The sequence below is a fragment of the Coregonus lavaretus genome (assembly GCF_964263955.1).
Source record: "Coregonus lavaretus genome assembly, contig: HAP1_SCAFFOLD_7591, whole genome shotgun sequence".
Classification (NCBI taxonomy): domain Eukaryota; kingdom Metazoa; phylum Chordata; class Actinopteri; order Salmoniformes; family Salmonidae; genus Coregonus; species Coregonus lavaretus.
The window spans coordinates 11,660-25,840 of NW_028165719.1; the positions used below are offsets into that span (position 1 = coordinate 11,660).

Sequence of the window (14,181 nt, forward strand, 5' to 3'; positions counted from 1 at the left end):
ACTAGTGTCTGGACTATATAGTGTAGAAGGGTGTTCTATATGTTGAGGAGAACTAGTGTCTGGACTATATAGTGTAGAAGAGTGTTCTATATGTTGGGGAGAACTAGTGTCTGGACTATATAGTATAGAAGGGTGTTCTATATGTTGAGTAGAACTAGTGTCTGGACTATATAGTGTAGAAGGGTGTTCTATATGTTGGGTAGAACTAGTGTCTGGACTATATAGTGGAGAAGGGTGTTCTATATGTTGGGTAGAACTAGTGTCTACTATATAGTGTAGAAGGGTGTTCTATATGTTGAGGAGAACTAGTGTCTGGACTATATAGTGGAGAAGGGTGTTCTATATGTTGGGTAGAACTAGTGTCTGGACTATATAGTGTAGAAGGGTGTTCTATATGTTGGGTAGAACTAGTGTCTGGACTATATAGTATAGAAGGGTGTTCTATATGTTGAGGAGAACTAGTGTCTGGACTATATAGTGGAGAAGGGTGTTCTATATGTTGAGGAGAACTAGTGTTTGGACTATATAGTGGAGAAGGGTGTTCTATATGTTGGGTAGAACTAGTGTCTACTATATAGTGTAGAAGGGTGTTCTATATGTTGGGTAGAACTAGTGTCTGGACTATATAGTGGAGAAGGGGGTTCTATATGTTGGGGAGAACTAGTGTCTGGACTATATAGTGGAGAAGGGTGTTCTATATGTTGGGGAGAACTAGTGTCTGGACTATATAGTATAGAAGGGTGTTCTATATGTTGAGGAGAACTAGTGTCTGGACTATATAGTATAGAAGGGTGTTCTATATGTTGGGTAGAACTAGTGTCTGGACTATATAGTGTAGTAGGGTGTTCTATATGTTGAGGAGAACTAGTGTCTACTATATAGTGGAGAAGGGTGTTCTATATGTTGAGGAGAACTAGTGTCTGGACTATATAGTGGAGAAGGGTGTTCTATATGTTGAGGAGAACTAGTGTCTACTATATAGTGTAGAAGGGTGTTCTATATGTTGGGTAGAACTAGTGTCTGGACTATATAGTATAGAAGGGTGTTCTATATGTTGAGGAGAACTAGTGTCTGGACTATATAGTATAGAAGGGTGTTCTATATGTTGGGTAGAACTAGTGTCTGGACTATATAGTGTAGAAGGGTGTTCTATATGTTGGGTAGAACTAGTGTCTGGACTATATAGTGGAGAAGGGTGTTCTATATGTTGGGTAGAACTAGTGTCTGGACTATATAGTGGAGAAGGGTGTTATATATGTTGGGGAGAACTAGTGTCTGGACTATATAGTGGAGAAGGGTGTTCTATATGTTGGGGAGAACTAGTGTCTGGACTATATAGTGTAGAAGGGTGTTCTATATGTTGAGGAGAACTAGTGTCTGGACTATATAGTGTAGAAGGGTGTTCTATATGTTGAGGAGAACTAGTGTCTGGACTATATAGTGGAGAAGGGTGTTCTATATGTTGGGTAGAACTAGTGTCTGGACTATATAGTGTAGAAGGGTGTTCTATATGTTGAGGAGAACTAGTGTCTGGACTATATAGTATAGAAGGGTGTTCTATATGTTGGGTAGAACTAGTGTCTGGACTATATAGTATAGAAGGGTGTTCTATATGTTGGGTAGAACTAGTGTCTACTATATAGTGGAGAAGGGTGTTCTATATGTTGAGGAGAACTAGTGTCTGGACTATATAGTGGAGAAGGGTGTTCTATATGTTGGGGAGAACTAGTGTCTGGACTATATAGTATAGAAGGGTGTTCTATATGTTGAGGAGAACTAGTGTCTGGACTATATAGTGTAGAAGGGTGTTCTATATGTTGGGTAGAACTAGTGTCTGGACTATATAGTGGAGAAGGGTGTTCTATATGTTGAGGAGAACTAGTGTCTGGACTATATAGTGGAGAAGGGTGTTCTATATGTTGGGTAGAACTAGTGTCTGGACTATATAGTATAGAAGGGTGTTCTATATGTTAGGGAGAACTAGTGTCTGGACTATATAGTATAGAAGGGTGTTCTATATGTTGAGGAGAACTAGTGTCTACTATATAGTATAGAAGGGTGTTCTATATGTTGAGGAGAACTAGTGTCTGGACTATATAGTATAGAAGGGTGTTCTATATGTTGGGGAGAACTAGTGTCTACTATATAGTGGAGAAGGGTGTTCTATATGTTGAGGAGAACTAGTGTCTGGACTATATAGTATAGAAGGGTGTTCTATATGTTGAGGAGAACTAGTGTCTGGACTATATAGTGGAGAAGGGTGTTCTATATGTTGGGTAGAACTAGTGTCTGGACTATATAGTATAGAAGGGTGTTCTATATGTTGAGGAGAACTAGTGTCTGGACTATATAGTGGAGAAGGGTGTTCTATATGTTGGGTAGAACTAGTGTCTGGACTATATAGTGTAGAAGGGTGTTCTATATGTTGGGTAGAACTAGTGTCTGGACTATATAGTATAGAAGGGTGTTCTATATGTTGAGGAGAACTAGTGTCTGGACTATATAGTGGAGAAGGGTGTTCTATATGTTGGGTAGAACTAGTGTCTACTATATAGTGTAGAAGGGTGTTCTATATGTTGAGGAGAACTAGTGTCTGGACTATATAGTGTAGAAGGGTGTTCTATATGTTGGGTAGAACTAGTGTCTGGACTATATAGTGGAGAAGGGGGTTCTATATGTTGGGGAGAACTAGTGTCTGGACTATATAGTGGAGAAGGGTGTTCTATATGTTGGGGAGAACTAGTGTCTGGACTATATAGTGGAGAAGGGTGTTCTATATGTTGAGGAGAACTAGTGTCTGGACTATATAGTATAGAAGGGTGTTCTATATGTTGAGGAGAACTAGTGTCTGGACTATATAGTATAGAAGGGTGTTCTATATGTTGGGTAGAACTAGTGTCTGGACTATATAGTGTAGTAGGGTGTTCTATATGTTGAGGAGAACTAGTGTCTGGACTATATAGTGGAGAAGGGTGTTCTATATGTTGGGTAGAACTAGTGTCTGGACTATATAGTGGAGAAGGGTGTTCTATATGTTGAGGAGAACTAGTGTCTGGACTATATAGTGGAGAAGGGTGTTCTATATGTTGAGGAGAACTAGTGTCTGGACTATATAGTGTAGAAGGGTGTTCTATATGTTGGGGAGAACTAGTGTCTGGACTATATAGTGGAGAAGGGTGTTCTATATGTTGGGTAGAACTAGTGTCTACTATATAGTGGAGAAGAGTGTTCTATATGTTGGGTAGAACTAGTGTCTGGACTATATAGTGGAGAAGGGTGTTCCTCATGTTGGGTAGAACTAGTGTCTGGACTATATAGTGGAGAAGGGTGTTCTATATGTTGGGGAGAACTAGTGTCTGGACTATATAGTGGAGAAGGGTGTTCTATATGTTGAGGAGAACTAGTGTCTGGACTATATAGTGGAGAAGGGTGTTCTATATGTTGGGTAGAACTAGTGTCTGGACTATATAGTGGAGAAGGGTGTTCTATATGTTGAGGAGAACTAGTGTCTGGACTATATAGTGGAGAAGGGTGTTCTATATGTTGGGTAGAACTAGTGTCTGGACTATATAGTGGAGAAGGGTGTTCTATATGTTGAGGAGAACTAGTGTCTGGACTATATAGTGGAGAAGGGTGTTCTATATGTTGGGTAGAACTAGTGTCTGGACTATATAGTGGAGAAGGGTGTTCTATATGTTGGGGAGAACTAGTGTCTGGACTATATAGTGGAGAAGGGTGTTCTATATGTTGAGGAGAACTAGTGTCTGGACTATATAGTGGAGAAGGGTGTTCTATATGTTGGGTAGAACTAGTGTCTGGACTATATAGTGGAGAAGGGTGTTCTATATGTTGGGTAGAACTAGTGTCTGGACTATATAGTGGAGAAGGGTGTTCTATATGTTGAGGAGAACTAGTGTCTACTATATAGTGTAGAAGGGTGTTCTATATGTTGGGTAGAACTAGTGTCTGGACTATATAGTGTAGAAGGGTGTTCTATATGTTGGGTAGAACTAGTGTCTGGACTATATAGTATAGAAGGGTGTTCTATATGTTGAGGAGAACTAGTGTCTGGACTATATAGTGTAGAAGGGTGTTCTATATGTTGAGGAGAACTAGTGTCTGGACTATATAGTGTAGAAGGGTGTTCTATATGTTGGGTAGAACTAGTGTCTGGACTATATAGTATAGAAGGGTGTTCTATATGTTGAGGAGAACTAGTGTCTGGACTATATAGTGTAGAAGGGTGTTCTATATGTTGAGGAGAACTAGTGTCTGGACTATATAGTGGAGAAGGGTGTTCTATATGTTGGGTAGAACTAGTGTCTGGACTATATAGTATAGAAGGGTGTTCTATATGTTGAGGAGAACTAGTGTCTGGACTATATAGTATAGAAGGGTGTTCTATATGTTGAGGAGAACTAGTGTCTGGACTATATAGTGGAGAAGGGTGTTCTATATGTTGAGGAGAACTAGTGTCTGGACTATATAGTGGAGAAGGGTGTTCTATATGTTGAGGAGAACTAGTGTCTGGACTATATAGTATAGAAGGGTGTTCTATATGTTGGGTAGAACTAGTGTCTGGACTATATAGTATAGAAGGGTGTTCTATATGTTGGGTAGAACTAGTGTCTACTATATAGTGTAGAAGGGTGTTCTATATGTTGGGTAGAACTAGTGTCTACTATATAGTGTAGAAGGGTGTTCTATATGTTGGGTAGAACTAGTGTCTGGACTATATAGTGGAGAAGGGTGTTCTATATGTTGGGTAGAACTAGTGTCTGGACTATATAGTATAGAAGGGTGTTCTATATGTTGGGTAGAACTAGTGTCTGGACTATATAGTGGAGAAGGGTGTTCTATATGTTGGGTAGAACTAGTGTCTGGACTATATAGTGGAGAAGGGTGTTCTATATGTTGGGTAGAACTAGTGTCTGGACTATATAGTGGAGAAGGGTGTTCTATATGTTGAGGAGAACTAGTGTCTGGACTATATAGTATAGAAGGGTGTTCTATATGTTGGGTAGAACTAGTGTCTGGACTATATAGTGGAGAAGGGTGTTCTATATGTTGGGTAGAACTAGTGTCTGGACTATATAGTGGAGAAGGGTGTTCTATATGTTGGGTAGAACTAGTGTCTGGACTATATAGTGGAGAAGGGTGTTCTATATGTTGAGGAGAACTAGTGTCTACTATATAGTGGAGAAGGGTGTTCTATATGTTGGGTAGAACTAGTGTCTACTATATAGTGTAGAAGGGTGTTCTATATGTTGAGGAGAACTAGTGTCTGGACTATATAGTATAGAAGGGTGTTCTATATGTTGGGTAGAACTAGTGTCTACTATATAGTGGAGAAGGGTGTTCTATATGTTGGGTAGAACTAGTGTCTGGACTATATAGTGGAGAAGGGTGTTCTATATGTTGGGTAGAACTAGTGTCTGGACTATATAGTGGAGAAGGGTGTTCTATATGTTGGGTAGAACTAGTGTCTGGACTATATAGTGGAGAAGGGTGTTCTATATGTTGAGGAGAACTAGTGTCTGGACTATATAGTGTAGAAGGGTGTTCTATATGTTGAGTAGAACTAGTGTCTGGACTATATAGTGTAGAAGGGTGTTCTATATGTTGAGGAGAACTAGTGTCTGGACTATATAGTATAGAAGGGTGTTCTATATGTTGGGGAGAACTAGTGTCTGGACTATATAGTGGAGAAGGGTGTTCTATATGTTGAGGAGAACTAGTGTCTGGACTATATAGTGGAGAAGGGTGTTCTATATGTTGGGTAGAACTAGTGTCTGGACTATATAGTGTAGAAGGGTGTTCTATATGTTGAGGAGAACTAGTGTCTGGACTATATAGTGTAGAAGGGTGTTCTATATGTTGGGGAGAACTAGTGTCTGGACTATATAGTATAGAAGGGTGTTCTATATGTTGGGGAGAACTAGTGTCTGGACTATATAGTGGAGAAGGGTGTTCTATATGTTGGGTAGAACTAGTGTCTGGACTATATAGTATAGAAGGGTGTTCTATATGTTGGGGAGAACTAGTGTCTGGACTATATAGTGGAGAAGGGTGTTCTATATGTTGGGTAGAACTAGTGTCTGGACTATATAGTATAGAAGGGTGTTCTATATGTTGGGTAGAACTAGTGTCTGGACTATATAGTATAGAAGGGTGTTCTATATGTTGGGGAGAACTAGTGTCTACTATATAGTGTAGAAGGGTGTTCTATATGTTGAGGAGAACTAGTGTCTACTATATAGTGTAGAAGGGTGTTCTATATGTTGGGTAGAACTAGTGTCTGGACTATATAGTGGAGAAGGGTGTTCTATATGTTGAGGAGAACTAGTGTCTGGACTATATAGTGGAGAAGGGTGTTCTATATGTTGGGGAGAACTAGTGTCTACTATATAGTGTAGAAGGGTGTTCTATATGTTGGGTAGAACTAGTGTCTGGACTATATAGTGGAGAAGGGTGTTCTATATGTTGAGTAGAACTAGTGTCTGGACTATATAGTGTAGAAGGGTGTTCTATATGTTGGGGAGAACTAGTGTCTGGACTATATAGTGGAGAAGGGTGTTCTATATGTTGGGTAGAACTAGTGTCTGGACTATATAGTATAGAAGGGTGTTCTATATGTTGGGTAGAACTAGTGTCTGGACTATATAGTGGAGAAGGGTGTTCTATATGTTGAGGAGAACTAGTGTCTGGACTATATAGTGGAGAAGGGTGTTCTATATGTTGGGTAGAACTAGTGTCTGGACTATATAGTGGAGAAGGGTGTTCTATATGTTGGGTAGAACTAGTGTCTGGACTATATAGTATAGAAGGGTGTTCTATATGTTGAGGAGAACTAGTGTCTGGACTATATAGTGGAGAAGGGTGTTCTATATGTTGGGGAGAACTAGTGTCTGGACTATATAGTATAGAAGGGTGTTCTATATGTTGAGGAGAACTAGTGTCTGGACTATATAGTGGAGAAGGGTGTTCTATATGTTGGGGAGAACTAGTGTCTGGACTATATAGTATAGAAGGGTGTTCTATATGTTGAGGAGAACTAGTGTCTGGACTATATAGTGGAGAAGGGTGTTCTATATGTTGGGTAGAACTAGTGTCTGGACTATATAGTGTAGAAGGGTGTTCTATATGTTGAGGAGAACTAGTGTCTGGACTATATAGTATAGAAGGGTGTTCTATATGTTGGGTAGAACTAGTGTCTACTATATAGTGGAGAAGGGTGTTCTATATGTTGGGTAGAACTAGTGTCTACTATATAGTGTAGAAGGGTGTTCTATATGTTGAGGAGAACTAGTGTCTACTATATAGTGGAGAAGGGTGTTCTATATGTTGAGGAGAACTAGTGTCTGGACTATATAGTGGAGAAGGGTGTTCTATATGTTGAGGAGAACTAGTGTCTACTATATAGTGGAGAAGGGTGTTCTATATGTTGGGTAGAACTAGTGTCTGGACTATATAGTGGAGAAGGGTGTTCTATATGTTGGGTAGAACTAGTGTCTGGACTATATAGTGTAGAAGGGTGTTCTATATGTTGGGTAGAACTAGTGTCTACTATATAGTGGAGAAGGGTGTTCTATATGTTGAGGAGAACTAGTGTCTGGACTATATAGTGTAGAAGGGTGTTCTATATGTTGGGTAGAACTAGTGTCTGGACTATATAGTGGAGAAGGGTGTTCTATATGTTGGGTAGAACTAGTGTCTGGACTATATAGTGGAGAAGGGTGTTCTATATGTTGGGTAGAACTAGTGTCTACTATATAGTGTAGAAGGGTGTTCTATATGTTGGGTAGAACTAGTGTCTGGACTATATAGTGTAGAAGGGTGTTCTATATGTTGGGTAGAACTAGTGTCTGGACTATATAGTGGAGAAGGGTGTTCTATATGTTGGGTAGAACTAGTGTCTGGACTATATAGTATAGAAGGGTGTTCTATATGTTGGGGAGAACTAGTGTCTGGACTATATAGTATAGAAGGGTGTTCTATATGTTGGGGAGAACTAGTGTCTGGACTATATAGTGGAGAAGGGTGTTCTATATGTTGAGGAGAACTAGTGTCTACTATATAGTGGAGAAGGGTGTTCTACAACTCCTGAGTGGCGCAGTGGTCTAAGGCACTGCATCGCAGTGCTAACTGTGCCACTAGATCCTGGTTCGAATCCAGGCTCTGTCGCAGCCGGCCGCGACCGGGAGACTCATGGGCGGCGCACAATTGGCCCAGCGTCGTCCAGGGTAGGGGAGGGAATGGCCGGCAGGGATGTAGCTCAGTTGATAGAGCATGGCGTTTGCAACGCCAGGGTTGTGGGTTCGATTCCCACGGGGGGCCAGTATAAAAAAAAAAAAAAAAAAAAAAAATATGTATTCACTAACTGTAAGTCGCTCTGGATAAGAGCGTCTGCTAAATGACTAAAATGTAAATGTAAAATGTATATGTTGAGGAGAACTAGTGTCTACTATATAGTGGAGAAGGGTGTTCTATATGTTGAGGAGAACTAGTGTCTACTATATAGTGGAGAAGGGTGTTCTATATGTTGGGGAGAACTAGTGTCTACTATATAGTGGAGAAGGGTGTTCTATATGTTGGGTAGAACTAGTGTCTACTATATAGTGGAGAAGGGTGTTCTATATGTTGAGGAGAACTAGTGTCTACTATATAGTGTAGAAGGGTGTTCTATATGTTGGGGAGAACTAGTGTCTGGACTATATAGTGGAGAAGGGTGTTCTATATGTTGGGGAGAACTAGTGTCTGGACTATATAGTGGAGAAGGGTGTTCTATATGTTGAGTAGAACTAGTGTCTGGACTATATAGTGGAGAAGGGTGTTCTATATGTTGAGGAGAACTAGTGTCTGGACTATATAGTGGAGAAGGGTGTTCTATATGTTGGGTAGAACTAGTGTCTGGACTATATAGTATAGAAGGGTGTTCTATATGTTGAGGAGAACTAGTGTCTGGACTATATAGTGGAGAAGGGTGTTCTATATGTTGAGGAGAACTAGTGTCTACTATATAGTGGAGAAGGGTGTTCTATATGTTGAGGAGAACTAGTGTCTGGACTATATAGTGGAGAAGGGTGTTCTATATGTTGGGTAGAACTAGTGTCTGGACTATATAGTATAGAAGGGTGTTCTATATGTTAGGGAGAACTAGTGTCTGGACTATATAGTATAGAAGGGTGTTCTATATGTTGAGGAGAACTAGTGTCTACTATATAGTATAGAAGGGTGTTCTATATGTTGAGGAGAACTAGTGTCTGGACTATATAGTATAGAAGGGTGTTCTATATGTTGGGGAGAACTAGTGTCTACTATATAGTGGAGAAGGGTGTTCTATATGTTGAGGAGAACTAGTGTCTGGACTATATAGTATAGAAGGGTGTTCTATATGTTGAGGAGAACTAGTGTCTGGACTATATAGTGGAGAAGGGTGTTCTATATGTTGGGTAGAACTAGTGTCTGGACTATATAGTATAGAAGGGTGTTCTATATGTTGAGGAGAACTAGTGTCTGGACTATATAGTATAGAAGGGTGTTCTATATGTTGGGTAGAACTAGTGTCTGGACTATATAGTGGAGAAGGGTGTTCTATATGTTGGGTAGAACTAGTGTCTGGACTATATAGTATAGAAGGGTGTTCTATATGTTGGGTAGAACTAGTGTCTGGACTATATAGTATAGAAGGGTGTTCTATATGTTGAGGAGAACTAGTGTCTGGACTATATAGTGGAGAAGGGTGTTCTATATGTTGGGTAGAACTAGTGTCTGGACTATATAGTATAGAAGGGTGTTCTATATGTTGAGGAGAACTAGTGTCTGGACTATATAGTATAGAAGGGTGTTCTATATGTTGAGTATAACGTGTGTCTCTCTGTCTCTCTCTCTCTCTCTCTCTCTCTCTCTCTCTCTCTCTCTCTCTCTGTCTCTCTCTCTGTCTCTGTCTCTGTCTCTGTCTCTCTCTCTGTCTCTCTCCGCTCTCTCTGTCTCTCTCTCTGTGTATGTGTTACAGGTGGACCGAGCTGTAGACTACCTGACCCAGCATGCCTCTCTCCCCACCTCTAACCTGGGCTTCTCTGTTACCGTGGGAACGCAGCGAGGCATCTACCTCCGAGACCCCATCCAGGTCCTGACCCCCTCAGACCACGGAGTCGGCATCGAACCTGTTTTCCCCGAAAACACCGGTATTACAGCGTACACACACACACTGCATGATTGGTGAGTGGTCCATCCTCTTTAGTTCCCTTTATTGATTGGTCCATTCTACTTCCTGTTTGACAGAGAACACAGAGCGTATTTCGCTGCAACTGCACCTGGCCCTGACATGCTCCGCCCCCTGGGTGCAGTGCCCCTCCCACCTGGAGCTCATGAACCAGTGTCGTCATGTCAACGTCAGAGTCGACCCCCTTGGGCTCCGAGAGGGACTACATTATACAGAGGTAAGGAGGGGGAGGGAGGGAGGGAGGGAGAGAGAGAGAGGGAGAGAACTATTGCACATTGTATTATTCTTTTGGAACTTCTGAGTGTAATGTTTCCTGTTAATATTTATTGTTTATTTCACTTTTGTTTACTATCTACTTCACTTGCTTTGGCAATGTTAACACACGTTTCCCATGCCAATAAAGCCCTTAAATTGAAATTGAATTGAGAGGGAGAGGGAGAGGGAGGGAGAGGGAGGGAGGGAGGGAGGGAGAGGGAGAGGGAGGGAGGGAGGGAGGGAGAGGGAGGGAGGGAGGGAGGGAGAGGGAGAGGGAGGGAGGGAGGGAGGGAGAGGGGGAGGGAGGGGGAGGGAGGGAGAGGGAGAGGGGGAGGGAGAGGGGGAGGGAGGGGGAGGGAGGGAGAGAGGGGGAGGGAGGGAGAGGGGGAGAGAGAGGGGGGAGGGGGTGGGGAAATTAGAGAGAGAGAGGTGGGAAATTAGAGAGAGAGAGACCAGTATGTAATGAATATGTAGAGTATCGGACCTGTTGTGTTTCAGGTGTGTGGCTACGACACTGCAAACCCCAGCTCTGGTCCTCTGTTCAGAGTCCCCATAACGGTTATCATCCCCACCAAGTAAGTATGGACCAGAACTACTATCCAACCCAATCAATGCTTATGAGTCTGGGTGAGGATTCTGTCTATATGACTGAGTGAATGGTAGGCTTGGGCGGTATACCGGGGTATTTGGAAATAGCCACGAGATGGTTTTTCAATACTGTTTAAACTATTTATTTGAAGATTTTTTTTTTAAATGTGACTATTTGTAGCTACTGTTTTAAGTAAATACCTGCAGTCAACTTGTTCCATACGTCAGGAGATAAACAACATTGCGTTGTTCATTTCACGTGTCACATTATTATTTTTTTATTATGAAGCGTACCGGTTTTGTGTTGTTTTTAAAAGCACACAATGACAGAGACCGGAGCCTGGTGAGTCACACCAGGTGATCTAATCACAGGATGGAATTCACAAGATAGATATCTTAGAACTATTAAGGTAACTGTCTAAAATGTTCTGAATTTAGTAGCTAGTTAGCTATCTAGCTAAGTGGTTAGCGTCTTCCCGAAATCAAGCTTCGCACGCTAACAGCAGATAATCCCCTCCTGGATCAAGAGCCTCGCTGGCTAATATTTGTTTTTGTGCGCGCAGCAAACTGTGAGTAGCATTTTGTATAAAATGTTTGCGATGCGCTTGTTAGCATTTAGCTCGCATTCGCTATGGGATTTTACATGTACTTGTTAGCATTGCTAACCTTTCAGATTACGGAAGCTCAGTAGGATTTGAAAATGGCGCCCCCTTGTGTTTTAGTGCCGGTATTACCCAATATCCCGGATACCGCCCAAGCCTAGTGAATGGTGTTGTGTTTTACTGAGGACGATATGTGTCAGCCCCCTCACCAGTCTCTCTGCTCGCTCTACAGAGTTCCTGAGGGTCACAGTCAGGAGGTGGTGTTCACAGACGTCCACTTCAGACCAGGGCAGATAAGACGACACTTCATCACTGTCCCACAGGGAGCCTCCTGGGCAGGTATATAGATATATATATATATGTATGTATGTGTGTATGTATGTGTGTGTTTGTGTGAGCGAGATGATGGGTAATATTCTCAGTTTTGCACCCAAAAGACAAATATGTCAAATGTATCTTGCCTCTCTTTGCTGCCCACCCCCCATCCATCCATCCATCCATCTCTCTCTCTCTCTTTCTCAATCTCTCTCTCTTTCTCAATCTCTCTCTCTCTTTCTCTTTCTCAATCTCTCTCTCGCTTTCTCAATCTCTCTCTCTCTTTCTCAATCTCTCTTTCTCTTTCTCAATCTCTCTCTCGCTTTCTCAATCTCTCTCTCGCTTTCTCAATCTCTCTTTCTCAATCTCTCTCTCTCTTTCTCAATCTCTCTCTCTCTTTCTCAATCTCTTTCTCAATCTCTCTCTCTTTCTCAATCTCTCTTTCTCTCTCTCTTTCTCTCTCTCTGTCTCTCACTCTGTCTCTCTCTCTGTCTCTCTCTCTCTCTCTCTCTCTCTCTCTCTCTCTGTCTCTCTCTCTCTCTCTCTCTCTCTCTCTCTCTCTCTCTCTCTCCCCCCCCCCCCCCCCACCCCACCTCCAGAGATAACATTGACGTCTCAGAGTGGTGACGTGTCCTCTAAGTTTGTCCTCCATGCGGTCCACCTGGTGAAGCAGAGAGCTTACAGAGCCAACGAGTTCTACAAGTTCTCCTCCCTGCTGGAGAAGAGCTCCCTGACTGAGACCTTCCCTGTCCTGGTACTGACTCTCAACCAATCACAGTTTTATATTTCATAAGAAATGCAGTCAACAAACGATAGGGCTGGTCCCCGACAAAAAAATTTTTTTGGGTCGACCGAGACGAGTCGTCTGTTCTTTTTCTACCAATCGATTGGTATACATTTTTAAATGTGTATTTGTCCATATATAGACACCCTGTGTTTTGAAATGAAATCCACTATATGTAGGCTACTGAGGTTGTCCAACCAGAGGAATCTGTTCCCTTCTCTAGCCGGGGCGGACGGTAGAGTTCTGTATCGCCAGGTGGTGGGCCAGCCTTGGTGACGTCACCGTTGACTACAGTATCTCCTTCCACGCCTGACCACCTCCCCGTCACCTCTACACATAGTGAGTATATATACACACACACACACACATACACACACACACACACACACACACACACACACACACACACACACACACACACACAGTCTGCACTGTATATACTAGTCTTTCCTTTTTGGTTTTCTGACTCATGATTTTGTCTTACCCAGCATGCATCAGAAGGTGTGACTAGTTTTGAGGTGTCCTCTCCTCTGAGGTACGAAGACGTTTCTCCGAGCGTCACCCTGAAGACCTGGGTCCAGCCTCTCCGGTACAACTCCTAACTAACATACCCACTACATACAGTCTGATATATATAATATACCTAGTTACATGACCATCCCTAGTCACTACATACAGTCTGATATATATATATATATATACCTAGTTACATGACCATCCCTAGTCACTACATACAGTCTGATATATATAATATACCTAGTTACATGACCATCCCTAGTCACTACATACAGTCTGATATATATATAATATACCTAGTTACATGACCATCCCTACCCACTACATACAGTCTGATATTATATATATACCTAGTTACATGACCATCCCTAGTCACTACATACAGTCTGATATATATAATATACCTAGTTACATGACCATCCCTAGTCACTACATACAGTCTGATATATATATATATATATACCTAGTTACATGACCATCCCTAGTCACTACATACAGTCTGATATATATATATATATAATATACCTAGTTACATGACCATCCCTAGTACTACATACAGTCTGATATATATATATATACCTAGTTACATGACCATCCCTAGTCACTACATACAGTCTGATATATATAATATACCTAGTTACATGACCATCCCTAGTCACTACATACAGTCTGATATATATAATATACCTAGTTACATGACCATCCCTAGTCACTACATACAGTCTGATATATATAATATACCTAGTTACATGACCATCCCTAGTCACTACATACAGTCTGATATATATATATATAACCTAGTTACATGACCATCCCTAGTCACTACATACAGTCTGATATATATATATATATACCTAGTTACATGACCATCCCTAGTCACTACATACAGTCTGATA

General features: G+C 41.4%; 1 pseudogene across 1 annotated transcript; it reads left to right on the forward strand.

The window, feature by feature from the left end:
* The first annotated feature begins 9,994 nt into the window (after positions 1–9,994).
* On the forward strand, positions 9,995–13,358 carry LOC311115556 (tripeptidyl-peptidase 2-like; annotated as a pseudogene). Its single transcript, XR_014615315.1, has 7 exons — positions 9,995–10,187; positions 10,285–10,442; positions 10,979–11,055; positions 11,903–12,009; positions 12,585–12,739; positions 12,993–13,108; positions 13,258–13,358. The product of XR_014615315.1 is annotated as a tripeptidyl-peptidase 2-like (transcript).
* Positions 13,359–14,181: the final 823 nt, after the last annotated feature.